Below are 21,328 nucleotides of genomic sequence, written 5' to 3' on the forward strand. Positions count from 1 at the left end.
TTACTTGAAAAGAAACTGACAAATTACCCTTGTACCAATTTATACTCTCACCCTTGCCAACATTAGGTATTATCAAACTTTTTAATTTTTGCTGTTAATTAATGAAATATTTTATTCATTATTTCGATTTTTATTTACTTAATTAGAAATGGCTTTGCATAAATTTTTCATATTGTCAAAAGCCATTCATATTATTACCATGGTTGGTCTTTTTCTTATTAATTTTCCAGTATACTTTATTTATTAAGAATGTTAATTCTTTTTCATATGTTCCATAAATTTAAAGCTAGCTAGATATATGTTTATCTCTATCTTTGTGTGCTGTATCTAACTGTGATTTTTGCAATAACTTGATGGCAAAACCAGCAATTAGTTTTGCACCAACCAAATATATCTACATCATTTATTTTTATCGTATAACTTTCATGGCTTTATTTTTTAGTTTCATTTAATCTACCTGGAATTTACTTTAGAGTAGGAAGTAACATAGGGACTTAAGAGCTTAATTTTTTCCCCTGTACTTAGTCAATTGTCCCAACATTATTTATTGAATCACCCATATTTTCCCATTAATTTAGGATATCACATTTGTCATACACTAAATATACTAAATTATTTGGAAGCTGTTTAAAAAGTTAGAACTTTTTTCCCATTGATTTGCATCTTGTTAATATGCCAATATATAAGTCATTCTAGATTTATGGGATAATTGGATTCACTCCTTCTTAGCGCTCCTATTTTCATAATTTTTGTGTTGCAAAGTTTCTTGTAAGTTTATTTTCCATATATATATTGTAGAATCATATTGTCTAGCTTAAAAAAAGTGAGGAGGGCATCTGTGCAAGGGGATGGCCTGCCATGGGGAAGCAGAGCACAGGCCAGGAGAGGAGCATGTCCATGCAGGAAGGAGGTTGTGGCCAGAACGAGAGATTGGTTACGTACAGATCAGATAAGTAAATCTCATGTTTCTGGCTGTGGGAGAAGAGAATTGCAACTATAGAAAAGGAGAAAACCGAATGGATTTTGTGGTACTGGATAGGAACAGAAGGTTTTGTTGTGAACTCATGGTTAAGTATAAATGTATAAATGTAAATGTGTATATGTGCATGTATGTGAGGCGAGTATATTCTAGCTCTGATCACTGAAAGAGCCTGGGGGTGGTGACACCCCAGTGGCAAAGAGCACACCTAGCAGCAGTTTTTGGCTTCTACATAGCATCTGTATTATGCACCAACCTAATTGTTTCCTGTTGTTGCTGTAACAAATCACCACACACTAAGTGAGTTGAAACAACTAATTTATTATCTCACAGTTATGGAGGTTAAAATTCCAAAATGGGCCCCACAGGGTTAAAAATCAAGATATTGGCAGAGTAGGGAACATCAGTTCAACCTGGAGGTTCCAGCCGTGAATCCATTTTCTTTCCTTATTTCAGCTTCTAGAGGCCACCACATTCCTTGGCTTGTGGTCCCTTCCATCTTCACTGCCCACAGAGGCCTCACTGTGATGTCTGCTTTCTTCCTCACATCTCTGATTGATTTTCCAGGCTCCTTCTTTCACTGATAAGGGCTCTTCTGGTTACACTGAGCCCACCTGGGTAATCCAGAATAAACTGCCCATTTCAAGATAAATTCCTCTTAATAACATCTGCAAAGCCCCTTTGCCATGTAAGATAACATATTCACAGGTTCTGATGACTAGGATGTGGACATCTTTGGAGACTATTATTCTGCCCACCATCCCCTTCTCCATTAAAGGGGCCTGGGAGTAATGGCTGATTCCAGGGCTGAAGCATCTTGTTGTGCCAGAAAATAAGAAAGGATTCAAAGAATGAAGGAGGCCTTTCTAAAGGACACAGAAGCCAAAGGCCAGGTCAAGAACAAGACACATAATGACAGTTACAAATTGCAAGTTAGAACAACATAGATATCCAGGAGTTCATATGGATATAAATAAATTAATGAATAAATTCTGAGCTTCAGGATGGGCGCTGGTCACCAGAAAGTCCAAGGCGTGATTTGAGAGTTGAAACTTTCAGACCTTCCAGGAGAAGGAAGGAGGGACAGATAGGGCCCAATTACCAATGGTCAATGATGTCATCAATCATGCCTCTGTAATGGAATCTTTACAGAAACCCCTGAATTGACAGGGCTGGAGAGCTTCTGAATTGGTGAACACATGGAGGTGCTGGGAAGGTTGCTTACTTGGAGAAGGCCTGAAAGCTCTGTGTCACTGTCTATCTTCATACTTTGCCCTATGTATGTCTCCTCATTTGGCTGTTTCTGAGTTACACCCTTTATAATAAACTGGAATACATAAGTAAAGGGTTTTCCTGAATACTGTAAGTCATTGTAGTGAATTATTGCACTGGGACCAGGGATGTTGTGGGAATCTCTGAATTTATAACTGGTCAGTCAGAAGTACAGGAGACCCAGGACTTGCAACTGGTGTTTGCAGTGGGGGCAGTCTTATGGGACTGAGTCCTTAACCCCTGGGGTCTTCACTAACCCTGAGTAGTTTGTGTCAGAAATGAATTGAATTGTTGGACATCCAGCTGGTGTCAGCGAATCAGACAGTTGATGGTTGGGAAAGACACCCCATATTTGCTGTCAAGAGAGTTGGTGGGGGAGAAGCACTCTCACCTGGAGAACTATTCCCAAGAAATAAGGGTAAATTAGAGGCAGACCAAACCACAAGAGAGCTGAAATCCTGCCTTCACCCTGGATTGGAGTAAAAAAATCAGTCACTACTTTATTGATCATTGGAAGAAGGGTGAGTTCTCTCAGGCAAAACTAATCTATTGTGTGAGAAATCAAAAGAGGGGTCACTCTTGAGGAGAGGACTGTAGTGGTTAAAAGGGGCACAAGATGAACTCATGGGGCTGCCAGTCATGATGAGTTTGGAACTGGGTGCTAGGTATACAGATGTGTTCAGTGTGTGAAAAATCATCAAGCAGACATTGACAATCTGTACCTTTTTTTCCATGAGTATATTACACTTTCAAAAATAAGTATACATTTAAAATATTCCAAGTTTCGGTTCTGCTAAGATGGAGTAGCCCCATTCCTCCCAGGTTGTCCTTCTTACAGCTAAAGAACAACTGCCATGAACACAACAAACAAGCACAGGAAGACCTGGACAGGTGGGAAGAGGAAGGGTCCTTAGCACCTGAGGAGCAGCCTGGCAGAGTTCCTCAGGTTTCCGTGTAGCCTCCCATGTATCCCAGCCAGGGTGCTGCAGAAGCCTCCAATCCAGAACCCCCAACAGGCACAGACAAAAATAAAAAGCTCCAAGAAAACCTATTACCCTGGGAAAAGGACCAGGACAGGAGTGACCTAACAACAGAAAACTTTGTTGGCAATACCCGCCTTATTCCAGCTGAATGCGAGTGGAAACATCATGCCCACCCAAACCCTGGGTTTTAGCAGGACTGAGCCAGAAATTGAGCCTGCACCCTCCTTCTTATGTCCTCCTCCACTTCACTGAAGCAGACAGTGCTTTGATTAATCCCTCAGGGAGATGCCAAGTGGAGAGGTAACCTTCCATTTCCCCCAGTGGAACTAGGCAGTGCTCCCGCTTCCTGCCAGGCTAGTGCTAGCTGGGCTGAGTAGGAAGCCAATCATCAATTCTCTGGCCACTGGAAGCAGTCAGTGCTCTAGCTCTTGACCAGGATAGCATCAGTAGGTTCCAGTGGGGAGCCGACCCTCCACCCACAACAAGGGGGTATGAGGTGGTACAAGGGGAAATAGTCAACACCCCACTTTTCTCCTATCCTGGCGTAGTATGTCCTGGAGAGGTGCTGAGACTCCAGCCCCACTTAGCATCATGAGAGGGAATGACTTCGGGTGGGCAGGGCTAGATGGCACTTCAGCTGCTTCCTTTCCCTTCCCTGCTATCATGGTGTCAGCAGGACCCTATGGGTAGCTGAGCTTTCTCCCACAGCCTGCAGCAATAAGAGAGTGTGAGTCAGCCCTATGCTTTGGCCCTCCTTGTGGCATCAAAGTCCCACAGGAAACTGAATGTAACACCCACACAGCCCTCTGTTACACCTTAAAGGGAGTTTTATTATTTCCTCCTTAATTCCTGAAGAATGATTAAAAAAATTAAATGAGATAAAGAGTTTTATAACATAATGTCCAAAACGTCCAGCATACAATAAAAAATTATTCATATACCAAGAACCAGGAAAACCATACCATGCATAAGAATAAACAGTCAACACTGAGATGAATCAGATGTTAGAATTATCTGCCAAGGACTTTAAAGCAGCCATCATAAAGATGCTTCAATGAGCAATTATGAATTCCCTTAAAGCAAATAAAAGAAAATTGAAACTCTTGGCAGAGAAATAGAACTTATAAAAGAAGAACTAAATGAAAATTACAGAAATGAAAAATACAATAACACATAAAAATACCAGCTGGATGGATGCAACAGTAGAGCAGAAATGACAGAAGATAGAATTAGAGAACTTGAAGAAACATCAATAGAATTTACCCAACCCAACCTGGTCAACAGAGAGAAAGTAGACTGAACAAATTAACAGAGTCTCAGGATCTGGGCAACAACAACAGAAGAACTAACATGTGTATAATTGGAGCTCCAGAAAGAGGAGGCAGAGACTGGGCCCCAACAACACTGAAAAAGTAAAAACTAAAAACTTCCTAAATTTGGCAAAAGATATAAACCTACAGATTCAAGAAGCAGAGTGGATCCCAAATAGGATAAAGCCAAAGAAATTCATGACAGACACATCATAATTAAACTTGTGAAAACTAAAGATAAAAAAAAATCTTGAAAGTATCCAGAAGCAACACATTATCTCTGGGAAAACACCAGTTTAAACAACAGAGAATGTCTCATCAGAAATCACGGAGGCAAGGAGGAAGTATTGCAACATTTTTCGAGTACTGTAAGAAAATAATTGTCAACTGCAAATTATATAGGCAAAGAAAACATTCTTCAGGAATTAAGGGGGAAATAATAAAATTCTCAAATGAGGGAAAAGTAAGAGAACTTTTGTCAGCAAACTTACCTTAAGAATGGTTTAAAAAATTGCTCTAAATAGGAAGTGATAACAGAACAAGAATTGGAACTTCAGAAAAGAAAAACAATGTAATGAGTAAAGATAACAGAGGATCCTCCTTCTCATGAGTTTCTTAAATAATATTTGATGGTAGAAGCAAAAATTATACCACCATCTAATGTGGTGCTCCATGTATGTAGAGAAAATGCTTACAAAAATAGTAGGAATGGTAAATAGACCCAAATGTAAGTAAGATTTCTAAACTTAACTCGTGTAGTAAAATGTCAATATTAGTAGACAGTGATAAACCATGCATGTATATTGAAATACCTAGAGCAACCACTAAAACAATTATACAAAGCCATATGCTAAAAATCACTAAAACAAATCAAGATGGAATTCTAAAAAATATTTAACCCACAAGAAGGCGAGAAAGTAAAAGAGAGAAACGAGAAGCATAGGAAATGGACAGAAAACAAATTAATAAAATAGCAGACTTAAGTTCTAATGTATCTACAGTTACCCTAAATGTAAATGGTCTAAATAGACCAGATAAAAGAAAGAGATTGAAATTGGCAGAGTAGATTTAGAAAATGAGCAAAGAGTTCTTGCCTACAAGAAATTTGTTGCAAATACAAAAACATAGATATGATGCAAGTAAAAGGGTTGAAAAGTTATACCATAAAAAATTCATTGAAAGGCAGGACTGGCTCTACTAATATCAGAAAATTAACTTGAAAGCAAGGAAATGTATTACAGACAGAGGGACAATTAAATAATGACAAAATGACTAATCTATCAGGAAGACATAACAGTTGTAAAAGTGTATGCACCAAACAAGAGAGCTTCAAAATACAGAGATAAAAACCGATAGAGCTTAAATGAGAAATAGATAAATCCACAATTATAGTTGGGGACTTCAACATCCCAATCTCAGCAATTGATAGAACTACTACACAGAAAATCAGCAATGATATAAAAACACTCAGCACAATCAACAGGATTTTATTGACATATATAAAATACTCTACCCAACAACAGAAAAATAAACATTTATTTCAAATGCCCATGGCATATTCACTGATAGACCATATCCTAGGACATAAAACAAACCTCAACAAATTTAAAATAATTAGAACTATACAATATGATCTCTGATTATAACGGACTCTAATGAGAAATCAGTAAGAGAAGGATAATTTTTAAAGTCTTTAAACAGTTGGAAGTTAAACCACATACTTCTAAATAACCCATGAGTCAAAAAGGAAGTCTCAAAAGAAGTTTAAAAAATACATGGAATGGAATGAAAATGAAAATAAAGAATATCAAAGCCTATGGGAAGCAGCTAAAGCAGGGCTGAGAGGGAAATTTTATATGACAAAATGCTTAAATTATACAAAAGAAATGATCTCAAGTAAATAATCTAAGTTCCTACTTCAAGAAATGAGAATAAGGTAGAAATATAAACTAACTCAAAGCAAGCAGAAGAAAGGAAATAATAAAAATCAGAACAGAAATTAATGAAATTGAAAATATAAAACAATAGAAAGAAATCAATAAAAAAATAAAATTGATAAACCTTCAGCCATACTGATAAAGAAGCCATGAATTGCCAATATAGAAAAAAACGGGCTATCACCACAAATACTGCAGCCATTAAAATGATAAGGACATATAAATTCACACTGATAAATTTGTCCACTTAGAATGAATGAACTGATTCCTCTGAAAGTACAAATTGACATACTGAACCAAGAAGAAAGAAATAATACAAATAGTCCTACAACCATTTGAAAAATTAAATATGGCTGGTGTGGTGGCTCACACCTGTAATCCCAGCACTTTGGGAGGCCGAGGCAGGCAGATCACTTGAGGTCAGGAGTTTGAGACCAGCCTGGCCAACATAATAAAACCCTGTCTCTACTAAAAATACAAAAATTAGCCAACCCTGGTGGTGGGGGCCTGTAATGCAAACTACTCAGGAGGCTGAGGAAGGAGAAGCACTTGAGTCCAGGAGGCGGAGATTGCAGTGAGCTGAGATTGTGCCACTGCACTCCAGCCTGGGCAACAGAGCAAGACTCTATCTCAAAATAAAATAAAATAAAATAAAAACAATAAAATAAAAAATTAAATATATAACCTAAAATCTCCTAAAATATATCCAGGTCCAGATGCCTTCGCTGGTGAATTCTACCAAATAGCTAAATAGAAGAGGAGAGAACACTTTCCATTGTGTCAGACTAATATATTACCCAGACAAAGAGAGCACATTAAAAAGTACAGACCACTATCTCTCATGAACTTAGACCCCAAAATTTGTGACAAAATGTTAACAAATCAGGCTGGTGCAGTGACTCATGCCTGTAATCCCAGCACTTTGGGAGGCAGAGGCTGGCAGATCACTTGAGGCCAGGAGTTCAAGACCAGACTGGCCGACATGATGAAACCCCATCTCTACTAAAAATACAAAAATTAACCAGGCATGGTGGTGCGTGCCTGTAATCCCAGCTTCTTGGGAGGCTGTGGCACAAGAATTGCTTGAACCCAGGAGGCTGAGGTTATAGTGAGCCAAGATCATGCCACTTGCACTTCAGCGTGGGCAACAGAGCGAGACTCCGTCTCAAAAAAAAAAAAAAAGTTAGCAAATTAAATCTTAAAAAGTATTAGCAAATTAAATCTTAAAAAGTATATATAGAAGTGAATACCATAACCAAGTGGGGTTTATTTTAGGTGTGTAAGGCTGGTTCAATACTTATAGATCACTCAGTGTAAGCCATCATAAAAACAAGCTGAATAATAAAATCAGATGATCATACTAATTTACACGAAGTAGTTTATAAAAATCTAACATTCATTCACGACAAACTAAAAACTCGGGGGTGGAGAAGTAAAGCAGAAAGAAAGGACAATTTTCTCAACTTGATAAAGAGCATCTACAAAAAACCTATAGCTAAAATCATACTTAACAGTGAAGGCTTAAATGATTTCCCTCTAATATTAAGAGAAAGGGAGAAGTAATTAATATATGCTCTCACCACTCTTATTCAACATATTACTGGAAGTCCTACTCATTGCAATAAAGCAAGAAAAAGAAATAAAAGACAGAAAGAAAACTCTCCCTAAGTGCAGATATATGATAATTTACATAGAAAATCCTGAGAAATGTAAAAAATGAAAAACAAAACAGAAATAAAAGACAAAACACCAAAACCTACTAGAGATAATAAGTGAGTTCAAAAGATCCCAGGCTACAAAATGAACAAACAAAATCAGTCACTTTTTTGCCTACTAGCAATGGACATCTGAAAACCAAAATTTAAAACACAATACTATTTATAATTACTTCCAAAAAATGAAATACTTAGGTGTAAACTTAATAAAACATGTACAGGATGTGTATGCTCAAAATTACAATGTGCTACTAAAAGTAGTTAAGTTAAAGAAAGCTTAATTAAATGAAGAGACATATTGTTTTCTGTCTACTTAATTGATGAACATTTATTGAAAGACATGAACATACATTTCACTGAAAAGTATGTGTAAATTGCAAATAAGCCCATGGAAAGAGTTTCAATGTCATTAGCCATTAGGGAAATGCATGTTAAAACCAAAATGAGCTATCACTACACACCTATCAGAAGGCTAAAATAAAAATAGTGAAACACCAAATACTGACGAGGCTGCAGAGAAACTAGATCACTCCTACATTGCTGGTGGGAGTGAAAAATGGAAAACAGCTTGACAATTTCTCAAAAAATTAAATGTCCAACTATCATAATACCTAGAAATTGCTCTCTTGGGCATTTATTCCAGAGAAATGAAAACATTTTTACACAAAAACCTGTATATAAATGTTCTTAGCAGCTTTATTCATAATAGCCAAAAACTAGACACAACTCATATATTCCTTAATGGGTTAAATGAAATTTGATACACACTTGGTAATATAATAAAGCCATGGATTATTGATACATGCAACAACATGGATGAATCTCCAGGGAACTACACTGAGTGAGAAAAGACAATCCCAAATGGTTACGTACTGCATGATTCCATTTATGTAACACTATTAAGATAACGGAATTATAGAAATGGGGAACAAATTAGTGGTTTCAGGGGTTAATGTGGGAATAGGGGCAAAGGAGAGTAGGTTTGTCTGTAAAATGGCAGCATGAAGGATCTCTATAGTGATGAAAATGCTCTATATCATTTTGATTGTATCTTGATTGTAGCACTGTTAATATCCTGATTGTGATATTATACTAGATTTTGCAAGATGTTACTATGGCGGGAAACTGGGTAAAGTGTATAAGGAATCTTTCTGTATTATATTTTTACAACTGCAGGCAAGCCCACTATTATCTCAAAAAGTTTAATTTAAAAATAAGTAATAACACAGGAACAAAATGATTAATGTTACAAAGTTAAAACATTTCCTATGAAGCTTCTGGATTTGGTACTCTGGAGAGTGGAGTAATAGCTCTTTGACATTTTCCCAATTTATTCTCTGATAATTAGTCTCATTATATTTTCTAACTCTAACTCTATAAATTATACTTACACAGCAAATTATTCATTTCACACAGGTTTTCAGGTTTATTTTCAGTGTTGACTTCATCTCTTACGGTTTGTTTTTCCTTGTGATTGTGTCTGCATTTTCATTTCTACTTTTGTGTATCTGTGATTTCACCATTTTTTTTTCTTTATTACTCTGCCTAGTTTTATTTTTTTCAAAAAAACCACAAAGATTTGGGGTTTTTCAATTTTTTGTTTTTTTAAGAAAATAAGATTTTGGGTTTTTTTTCCCCCAAAGGATCTGCTTTTGAATGTACTAATTCCTCTGTCTCTTATTTTATAATTAATTTACTTCTGCTTTTATCCTTACTAATTCTTTCCTTATGCTTTTCTCATGTTTAATATATTGTTCTTTGTGTAATTTTCAATTGAATTATTTTCATTTGTTCCTACTTAATGAGATAAACCAAGGCTGTGAAGTTTCTTCTGTGCACTGCCTTAGCTGTACCAATGAGTTATCACAGGCAGTGTTCTTATTGTTGCTGTTTCCTGGATATTCACTGTTAATTTTTTTGTTTGGACCACAGGTGCTCAGATGTGGGGTAGCCATACCACATGATTGATCCATACATGGAGCTTTTCTATTCTGTATGTATTTGTTGGTTGTTTGCTTTTAATACTAAACAAAAAGCTGTGAACCTACCACACAGAGTCACTAGAACTCCAGTAGAAACTTGAGTCTATCTTTGGGATTCTGTCTTACTCCAGCCCCCTGTTGCTTTTCACCTCATTTGAGCTCATTAGAAATCTTGTGCTGATGCTTTACTTCCCAAACCCTGTTTTAAAAACAACTTGAGATAAAATTCATATACCCTACAGTTCACCAATTTAAAGTGTACAAGTCAATGATTTTCTTACATTCACAACCAGTTGTGCAACCATCACTAACATCTAATTTTAGACCAATTTGGAGAATATTGTCATATTAACTGTATTATGTCTGCCAATCCATGAACATGAGACGTCTCCCCATTTACATTTTTTTCCACAATGTCTTGAAGTTTCAGTTGGTAAGTCTTGTATGTCTTTTGCTTAATTTATTGTTAGATATTTTCTTTCTGTTGGAATTGTAAATGTAATTATTTTCCTAATTTCATTTTTAGATTGTTTATTGCTAGTTTATAGAGATATGATTGATTTTTGTATTGATCTTGTATCCTACAATTTTTCTAGAGTCATTTATTAATTCTAATAGATTGTTACTGGCTTCTTTAGGATTTTTCTGTACAAGATCATGTCATCTGCCTATAGAGATAGTTTTACTTCTTCCTAAACTAGATGCTTTTTTTTTCTTGCCTAATTGCTCTGGCTTGCACCTCCAGTACAACGTTGAAATTTATTTTATTTTATTTAACTTTATTTTATTTATTTTTTTTAGACAGTCTCACTCTGTTCCCCAGGCTGGAGTACAGTGGCACAATCTTGGTTCACTGCAACCTCCGCCTCCCAGGTTCAAGTGATTCTCTTGCCTCAGCCTCCCAAGTAGCTGGATTACAGGAGCACACCACCATATCCTGCTAATTTTTGTATTTTTTTGCAGAGATGGGGTTTCACCATGTTTCAGGCTGGTCTTGAACTCTTGGCCTCAAGCGATCTGCCTGCCTCAGCCTCGCAAAGTGCTGGGATTACAGGTGTGAGCCAGTGCACCTGGCTTCCAATGTTGAAGTGTTGAAAATAGACATCCTTGTCTTGTTTCTAATATTGAGTCTTAAGTCTTTCATCATTAAGTATAATTTGAGCTGTCCCACCTCTGTTTTGAATGTAGTTTTGTTGCATGTCATTATTCTTCTAAAACTTATTTTTTTAGCACTTGCTTTTAATAATTTTAATAAAATTTATTTTATTTTGTTTCTACCAGTATATCATCTAGTATTTACTTTCTCCACTAAATGTGACATTTTGTAGATGTGGCCATATTGTTACATGTGGCCATGGTTTATTCATTTTGACTGTTATATAATATTTCATTGTATAAATATGCCACAACTTATTTAGCCTTTATTTTGTTTATGGATATCTTGATTATTTTTTTGTTTTGCTATTATAAAGAATGCTTCCATGAATATACTCACCAATTCTCCCTCAGTACATTTGCAAGAATTTCTCTTGGAATTACATTGAAGCATAAACTTGCTATGAGAATTGTATTAGTCCATCCTCATGCTGCTATCAAAGACATATCCAAGACTGTGTAATTTATAAAGGAAAGATGTTTAACTGACCCACAGTTCAGCATGGCTGGGGAGGCCTCAGGAAACTTACAATCATGGCAGAAGGGGAAATAAACACATCTTTCTTCACATGGCAGCAGCAAGGAGAAGTGCAAAACAAAAGCGAGGAAAGTGCTTTATAAAACCATCAGATTTCTTGAGAACTCACTCTCTGTCATGAGAACAGCAGCATAAGAGTAACTGCACTCATGATTCAATTACCTCCCACTGGGTCCCACCCATGACACGTGGGAATTATGGGACCCACAGCTCAAGATGAGAACCATATCCAAACCATATCCCAGCCGAATCATATCCCAGCAGTTTGGGAGGCTGAGGTGGGCGGATCACGAGGTCAGGAGTTCAAGACCAGCATGGCCAACATGGCAAAACCCTGTCTCTATTAAAAATACAAAAATTAGCCAGGCGTGGTGGTGGGTGCCTGTAATCCTAGCTACTCAGAAGGCTGAGGCAGGAGAATTGCTTGAACCTGGGAGGCAGAGGTTGCAGTGAGCCAAGATTGCACCACTGCACTCCAGCCTGGAATGTTCATTTTTGTAAGATAATACCAAGTGGTTATCATGGCCCTACAAATTTGTATTTCCACTAGTAACATATAAAAGGTTTTGTTGATCCATAGTATCTCCATTCTTTTACATAGACTGTCTCTGATTTTTGCTCCTACAATGAGTATACGTCAGTATCAAAACTTTGGGCTTGGTTTGCATTTCCCTAATGACACAATGGGGCTGAACATCTCGTCATAGATGGGTTTCATTCAACATTGGTTGTTTCCTCTGGGGGGTGTTAATTTCCCTGCACTTCTAAGCTGCACACATGTGTGGACCCTGAGAGCTCCCATTTGTACCAGTGAAGCCCAGGAGCGGAGGGAAAAAATGCACATGATTGTTGCATGCAGGTGCCATTGCCTTGAAGTCAGTCCAAGCCCTAGGTAACTATCTATCCCAGCATGGTAGAAATCAGAGGTAAAGCTGAGAAGACTTAATTGAGAAATAAGAGGCATATTCTGCAAGCCTATATTTGTTGTTTCCCTCTTTGATCCAAAAATAATAATATTTTGGAATTGAACAATAAGAACACATGGACACAGGAAGGGGAACATCACACACCGGGGGAAGGGGGAGGGATAGCATTGGGAGATATACCTAATGCTAAATGATGAGTTAATGGGTGCAGCACACCAACATGGCACATGTATAGATGTGTAACAAACCTGCACTGTGTGCACATGTACCCTAAAACTTAAAGTATAATAATAATAATAAAAAATTTAGCATTATGTGTTAAAATTGAAAGGGAATAAGATAAAATTTACATAAACACACATACACATACAAACTTGATATTTTATGTTAATGGCTAGTGTATATTATGTATATATATAAAATGTCAATGAATAAAGTTAATTCAAGTTTAGTAAAAAAAAATGTTAGTTTATCCTATTATATTTAATGATAAAACCAACATAGATTTTGTTTCAGTTCTATCACACTTTACATTATACATTTTGATTTTAATGCTTCCTTTAAAAATCCTTTATTCATGGTCCATATTTTCATAGTTTGCTTTATGTATTGGTTTTCCCTCTAACAAGAAGGTTTATGGAGTATTTTTAGTTCTTTAGTGGTTGCCTTGTAACTATATACAATATTCTTTTATGTCTTATTTATTGAGTTATGACTAAGAGACCCTCACCAAGAACAAAGGGAAGTCAGTTTACTTCCACTACCTCACTTTCTCCAATGTCTTATTTGGGTATATTATAATTTATTCTTTTATATTTTAAATACTATTCTTCTCCATTGATTGCTTGATTTCTCGGCTTCTTATATGTTGATTCCCTCCTTCACATGTGAGTATTTGTTGATACTTATCTTGCTTGGAACTCAAGCTACAGTTTTGATATAAGAGCTGATATATTTCTTCAATTCTGGAGGACCATCAGCTGATAACTCTTCAAATATTGCTTCTCTCCACTTTCTCTGTTTCTCCCTCTAGAACTTCTGTTAGACATAGTTGGAAACCCTTGTTCTGGGTTCCACTTGCCTCTAATGCTTGATTGTTTTTTACTCCAAGTTCGTGTTCAGAAGGTACTGTTTCCCACCTGGGAGGTGCAGGTTTCACATTCACCTCTGCCATAGCTGGAGGGGTTTCCCTCAATCCAGGCGGGTTTTATTGTAATTCTTTTCCTTGGGGCCTCATACCTGGGTCCCTGTGAGTAGCACAGCTTTAGAGACCTCTGATGTTTTGATTATTTTTATGGCTTTGCTCTTATGAAGAGTGCTTCCATGAATGTACTCACCAATTCTCCCTGTGTACATTTGTGGTGCAGATTTAGAGTCCAGATTTCTCTCTGATGTCTCCTCTCTCACTCATGGCCTGGGGAGGTAGGCCCACTTTTGTGAGTGGTGGGTGGTGGTTTTCTGCTTTCATTTTACTGAAGGGACAGCTTTTCCAGGCTCCTGCCTCTAAGCAGAAAGATGACTCCTATCCTCTTTTGTGCTCAGGGCCTGTTGTATAGGCCCCCGGTCCCTCATGGATACTAAAATAGGAGCATTTTGTCCAGCTCTTATACCTCTGTGGGCCTTTGGCGTTAGCTCCTGCTCACTGCTCTGGCTTTAAGAGTTTTGTTTGTTTGTTTGTTTCTGGCATGGGAGAATGCTTCCTTTCTGCTTTTGAGTTCACCAATGTGGTCATAAATCTGCTTGGGTTATATGTTAGCTGGCAATTCACCGTGTTTGTAGTGGGCATGATGGTATTGGTGGAGGTGGGGAGGGAGTTTCCCCAGCAGCTTAGCGCTGCAGGGACAGCAGAATGGATGGTGATGCTGGCTGGAGAGGCTGCCCTTGGGCCTGAGCAGCTGGTAAGACTGCTGAATTGCAGGAGTCCTGGAGGAGCCTGTGAAGAGAGGCCTGGGATAATAGCAAGGAACAGAGGTGAGCAGCATGGTAGCAATGGGGGACTTCAGAGGCATGTGGCCCCGAGAACTTCTGTGGGGGACTAATACTCAAACCTAAGTGACCCAGCAGACTGGGCTGTCCTTGCCATGGCATTCAGGAACAGCCCTGGTATGTTCAACTGTCTTCTTTGAGTAGTATTTTGGGGAAATAAATGAAAGGGGTCTATCTTCCACATTAGCGATCATCCAAAATGCAAAGACAAAAGTAGGGATATTGACAATTTTTCAGAAACAAGAAATTGAAGAAGGAGGTGACCTTGAATGCCAACTCTCAAGAGTTTTCAGAAATCTTGGAGAGGACACTGAACCTCCTATAGGGTGGAAAGTAGGTTTGAGCTAAGTTTACTACTCAAGGGGTGGGGGACCCAGATGACCTCTAGGTTACAAATAACAGTCACATCCCTTTCCTCGTTTAGTATACATGGCAGTGCTGTGAACAAATTAAATTATCCCCATCTTCTGCAGCAGTGTTTCTCAACCGGGGATGATTTTGTTCCTTATGGGCTATTTGGCAATATATGGAGGCATTTTTGATTGTCACAACCTGGGAGAGGGGAGAATGTTACTGGCACCTGGTGGGTAGAGGCCAGGGATGTTGCTAAACATCTTACAAGTCACAGAACAGCCTCTCACAGCAAGGAATTATCTGGCCCTAAGTGTTAATAGTGCCCACATTGAGAAACCTTTATCTAGGCTCAGGTAACTATGGCTCAGTCTTCAAATAACCTGTGTTAAGTCCCAAAGCTAGAATATTTGCAAGAATAATTATAGCTTACTTTAGTTAACTGCTCTTTCTGTGCAGGGAATTGTTGTAAGTACGTTCTGTGTACTGCTACTATCACCCTGTTGTACAGATGTGGAAACCAAGAAGCAGAAAGGGTCAGTGTCACCAGGTACCAGACAGGTGCATGGGTCAAACTGGGACACACACCCAGCAGAAGTCTCCAGAGGCTGTGCTCTCACCCACTGGGCTGCACTTCTCAGAAGGGCTTGAATGTGAGTCTAGGTTTTCTGCTCTGTCCTAAGCTCTATTCTGTACCTCACCTCCTTTTATAAGTTTATAGCTCAAGACATAGGCTCAGAACACATAAAGCTCTGTGTCAACTTAACCACGGGCAAAGAGTTTTTTTGAATGTAGCAAAAGGGGAACTTTGTGTCTTTGTGTCTTCCCTAGGGGAACCCTGGAGCCCCACGGCAGATGTCACAGATTGGCTTGCTCACCTCTGTCTTAGTCTCCTGGAGGCAGTGAGGCCCTGCAGCTAGCACCTGGGATAACAGCATCCATCTAATCTCCAGGTCATAGCAGAAATAATGCAGTTCTTGGAAACAGCAGTTGGGTCCCCCAGCTTTCTGATTATGGTGGAGGGAGCAGCTTCCCTGGCAAGCAAGTTTGGCAGTGACATTCTGGGACTCTTTCCTCGAAGCTGAGCCTGCAGCCTCCTCCCCTAGCCCTTCCATGGGGTCATAATCCCCTAATTCCCTGCATTAAATCCCTTTCTGGTGAAGCCAGCCAGAGTGGTGTCTATGATCTGCTGCTGCACGTGGACTGATATGTGGCCCAATGAGGGAAAGGAAGGAAAACCATTGGAGGACATTCCTCTCCAGGGGCAGGTCGCTAGGCAGGAACCTGGGATCCTGGGAAAAGCATGGAATCCCATCAGTTTTTTCCTCTTGAGAGCCACAGTGGTATATAGGAAAGAATGTGGAGATAGGCATGGGTGATCGGGGTTTCTAATCGCAACTCTTCTCATCACATGATGCATGCACATTGGCCATCCTGTGCCGCTTCCTTAGACTCAGGCATCCCCAACAGTCCCACTCTCATCTCTGACATTCTGTGGCATCGAGTCTCCAGTTACCAAGGGAGCTTGTTGGTAGTGGAGAAGCAGGCTGAGATTTAGAGTAGAGTCCTCTTTAAATGTCACCGTGCAGTGCTTTCCTGTTTAAAGGGAGATTGACAGCCACAAGCAACCTAATGAGATTGCTGCTCTGCCCCTTCTCTTAGCAGATAGAGAATCTCGCAGGCTGGAAAGCAAGAGGTGCCTTGGGGAAAGGAGGCAGGAGCAAGTGGCGCCGTTTACCAACTAGTCCCAGGTCTGCACTCGACAGGAGGCAATTATTCACGCCAACGCTTCTGAAGAAAGTGGCACTTGAGCTGGGGGGCCCTAGTGAAGCTTGCTGCTGGCTCCCCAGGACCACCTCCCCTTATCTCTGGCCCACTGTGGCTCTGAGAGAAAGACCAGTGGAAAGAGTGGCTGCTGGAAGGGTAGAAAGATCTCAGGACTGGGGCAGGGACCTGGTTCTAGTCTTTGCTCTGCCGCTGGCTTGCTGTGGGATCTGGGGCAGCCCATTCATCTCTATGGGCCTGTGTTACCTTTACAAAGTAAGAAAAATGGATAAAGGGCAGGGCCTATCTGTTTTGTTTCACCCTTTATTCCCAGCACCTGGAAGAGTGCCTGGCACACAGCAAGTCTTCAATCAGTGTTATTAGTGGAAAGAATGAAATGGAATCTGCAGCAATGGAAAGACAGGGGGATGATTTTAAGCACAAAGGAAGGCCAAGTTCTGTCAGTTGCTTTAGATAAACCACTGTGGCTACCATATGGAGGACAAGACTGAGGTGACTAGAACCAGGACAACTAGTAAGGAAGCTCCTGCAGGAAGATCTGTTTAAAATGAGACAGTGAGCTGAGTGCTATAGGATTTGCAGGCTAGGGTTTACACCTTGCAAATACTTTTGCATACTTTGGCACATACACACACATTACCTGATGCCATCTTTACAAAGGCCTGGAGAAGGAGACAGGGCAGGGATTGGTACTCGGCTTTTCCAGACACGGAAATTAAGATCCAGAGTCGTAGAGTGCCTTGTGCAAGCATGAAGCTGAAAAGTGGCAGACTCAAGACTCAGATTGGGACGTGAGAAGACACTGAACATCACTAGTCACCAGGGAAATGCAAGTCAAAACCACAATGAAACACTCCCTGTAGAATGACTCAAATTAAAAATACTGACTCTGTCACATATTGGCAAGAATGTGTAGGAACTGGAGCTCTCATACACTGCTTGTGGGGATGTAGAATGGTACAACCACTTTGGAAAACAGACTGGCAGTTTCTTATAGGTTTAAACATCCATGTACCATGTGATCCAGAAATTCCACTCTGTATATTTACTCAAGAAAAATTAAAATGTGTGTTCACACAAAGCCTTTTTTGTAAATGTTCATATAGCCACTTTATTTTTAAAAATCCAAAAAGCTATAAACAACCAGATTGTCTATCAACAGGTGAATGAATAAACAAATTGTAGTATGGCTGCACAATAGAATATTACTCAGCAATGAAAAAAGTGCATAACCGATACAGTCCACAAGGAGGAATCTCAGAAACAGAATTCTGAGCCTAAGAAACCAGGCCCCAAAGACTAGAAGCAATATCATATGATTCCATGTACACGAAACTAGAAAAATCCAATCTAATCCATAGTGACAGAAAGCAGAGTGTGGTTGTCTGGGCCAGAGGTGGAGAGAGAGATTGAATGCAAGGGGGAAGGAGGGAGCTTCGGGGAGAGGGATGCAGGAAATGTTCTGAATTCTAATTGTAGTGGGAGGTGCATAGGTGTTTACATTTATCCGAGCTTGTCAAAGTATGCTTTTCGTGGTTCATTATATTAAAATTATAAGAGTTGACTTAAGAAAGCAGCTGACTCCTCCTCCAGGGCCTTTGTGGCTTATCCTGGTTCCCTCAGAACCAGGAAGATGCACAAGGCCCATGGCCACTCACCTAACCAGGGCCAGAGAGCCTGACCCAGAGCACCTGCAGGGCTCTCCCTGAGGGTGAGAACTGCTGAGCCAGGGGGCATCAAGGCTACTTCCTTAGCCTGTTCCTCTTTACACCTCCACATCCACATGTCCACCTTGGTGAGGAGGCCTTGCAGAATGGAACAGCTGTGCCATCTACTCAGAGACAGCACTCTGGTTCCAGGCTCAGAGATGGCCACCTATCCCCGAAATAACCTGGTGGTATTAGGGGTGGCTGGCCTTTGCTCCAGGAAGGCCCCATCAACACAGAAACAGGCAACATAGACCACCGCCTCCATTAACCTTGGCTCCTGAAGGCTTGAGGCCAGAGGTCCAAAGTCAGGCCTGGGGTCTGTTGTCCTTGTAAAACTCAGAAAGTGTACCCTGAGGCACCAGCCTTTGGGAATTCTGGGCATCCTTCCCTCTCTCCTGCCTCAGGTAAATGCCCTTGCAAGGAAAGTTGCAGTTACCAACATTCACACTTAGAAGTGCTTGGTATCTGAAAGAAAATGCTCCATACTCAATGGGAAGGAAAGTTCCAGGAAGAAAGGAGAGAGCATCAGAGCACCCACTGGTGGGGAGTGAGGTCACTGGGGCAGAAAAAGGCTCAGATATGGGCTGGCACTGAGGTTTGAGGTGAAGCCAGGGCCTTTTGGTAGGCTGCCTGGATTTTGCAGCTCCTCTGCGTAAAACTTCTCTGCATCCTTTGACCTGTGCCTGGAGGACAGAAGTGTCTCCCCTCCTCCAGGGTCTAAGGCTTGTCAGGATCTAGCTGCAGCTGCCCTCTGCCACTCTTGTTCACATTGCCTTTGCTCTTTCCTGCCTCCGTGCCTCAACCCATGCTGTCCCTTCCAACTGGGATACTCTTCCCTCATTTCTCCATGTGGCAGTTCTAATTTACATTCCAGTCTCCACTCTAGAGACTTCTGAGAAGCCTTCCCTGATCCTCCCGGCAGAATTAATTGTTCCCTCCTCTGTGCTCAGAGAACACTTGGCTTGCTCTGCCATTTATTTCTGGGTTTGTTTTCATGACAACCTCCTTTCACCAGGGCAGACCCTGTGTCTTTTTAAGTTCTTATCCTGAGCACTTGTACAGACTGGACACCGAGGCAATGCCTGTAGAGGCAATGAGTGCCCTCCGTCTTATGTGGACATTTCTGTGGACACCAGTGTGCTAGGCAGACAGGCCCTGCCTGCATGTGGGCAACTGAACCCTAGCCCTGGGGCAGGACCCTGGGGCTTAGTTCTATAAGCCAGACTGCACAGCCAAAAAGGGGCAGTCTTGGAAGCAGGAATCCGCTCTGCTAAGCCTCTGATATTTACCAGACTGACAGTTTCCCAGCCAAAGCAGCCCAGAGACAGGGAATAGCTGGAGAAAGTGGGTCATCTTGACTCTTATTCAAGGCACTAGGGGAGCCCTGGGGTTTAGCCGTGGCAGCGATGGAGACTGATCCTGTCATTTGCTTGCATCCAAATGAAAGGGATTAGTGGCTGCACCAATATACTAATTTTCTATGCAACACAGGGCAAGGGCAGCCAGTGGAGATTTAAAAACTCTATGTGTGCACATGCATGTATGTGCATACATGTATGTATATTATAAATACATATATACTATCTATGCCCACATCACATGTACAATGTTCAAGTGAAAATATCCACATGTATCTGACAGGATGGAGAAAAGGCTTTAAGAGCTTTAGAGCTGGAAGTCTCCAGTTTGAGTCCCAGCATTGACTCAGGACCCCTACCCTCCATGAGCCTCAGTTTCCTCATCTGGAATGCAGACATGGTGACTGTCCTCACTGGAAGGCTGTACAGACCAAAGTGTCAGTGAGTGTGACAGTGAAGGGACCTGCTATAGGCATCCACAGTGATCTTCAGAAGCAGTTTCTGCTTCCAAGTTGGATTTCCTGGCATGGATCACATTCAGGTCTCAGCTCATGCTCAAGGTCCACTTGCAAATCACACAACTCCAACCCCAAAAGGGAGCCAGGAGTGACATTACCCCTGAAGGTGACAGATGCACCTGTGCATCACAGAGCTAGCTCTAGCATATTCTGTGACCTTGGGCAACAATCTTCCCCCATCTTGTCCTCAGTTTCCCCACTTGTACAATGATAGCTTTGGCTACCTCTTCATTCTTCATATCTTAGAGCCCTTTTGGAGCAGGGAGGGAGGTAAAGCTCTGGGTGCATGCCTGGGCAAGGATAGACATAGCAGGGCAGGCTCAGTGGACAGGGGAATGGCCCCAAAGCTGGGACAAAGTCAGATTGCCAAAGGCACCACTTTTATTTCATCCTTCGCTAATATTCTGTTCTTTGGCCTCACAGCCACCACCTCCTCCTCCCAGTCACAGAAGAAGCAACTTTAAAATTAGCTTTTCCTCTTAACTTAGAAACTAAGCCCCATTGTGTGGTCCATGACAACCTTCTTTATGAATGAAACCAGCTCATAATGAGGCCCTTTCCCAGCATCGAGAGCCAAGCCCACGCCCTCCCTTTTCTGCTTGGCCAACGGCAATGGCGGCACAGCCTCTTTATTCATTTCTCCTGCTCCGTGGAAGGGAGGGGGAGAGGGAAAGGATCATTTTCCCATTTCACAGATGGACAAGGGCCTCCCCGCCACAGCCCTATGGCTCCCAGCATTTGAGGGCTACCCATTACCTCTGCCTTACAAAGTCCTTACTGCATGATGGGACTTCAGTCCCCTTTCCTGTGTCATCCTCTGCCAT

The 21,328-nt window shown here is 40.6% G+C and overlaps 1 long non-coding RNA gene across 1 annotated transcript in view; it reads right to left on the bottom strand.

Moving 5' to 3' along the window:
• LOC117974647 (uncharacterized) overlaps positions 1-21,328 on the bottom strand; it is a 77,034-nt gene that overhangs the window by 54,345 nt on the left and 1,361 nt on the right. The window lies entirely within an intron of this gene.

The sequence above is a fragment of the Pan paniscus genome, chromosome 8 (genome assembly GCF_029289425.2).
Source record: "Pan paniscus chromosome 8, NHGRI_mPanPan1-v2.0_pri, whole genome shotgun sequence".
Taxonomy (NCBI): Eukaryota; Metazoa; Chordata; class Mammalia; order Primates; family Hominidae; genus Pan; species Pan paniscus.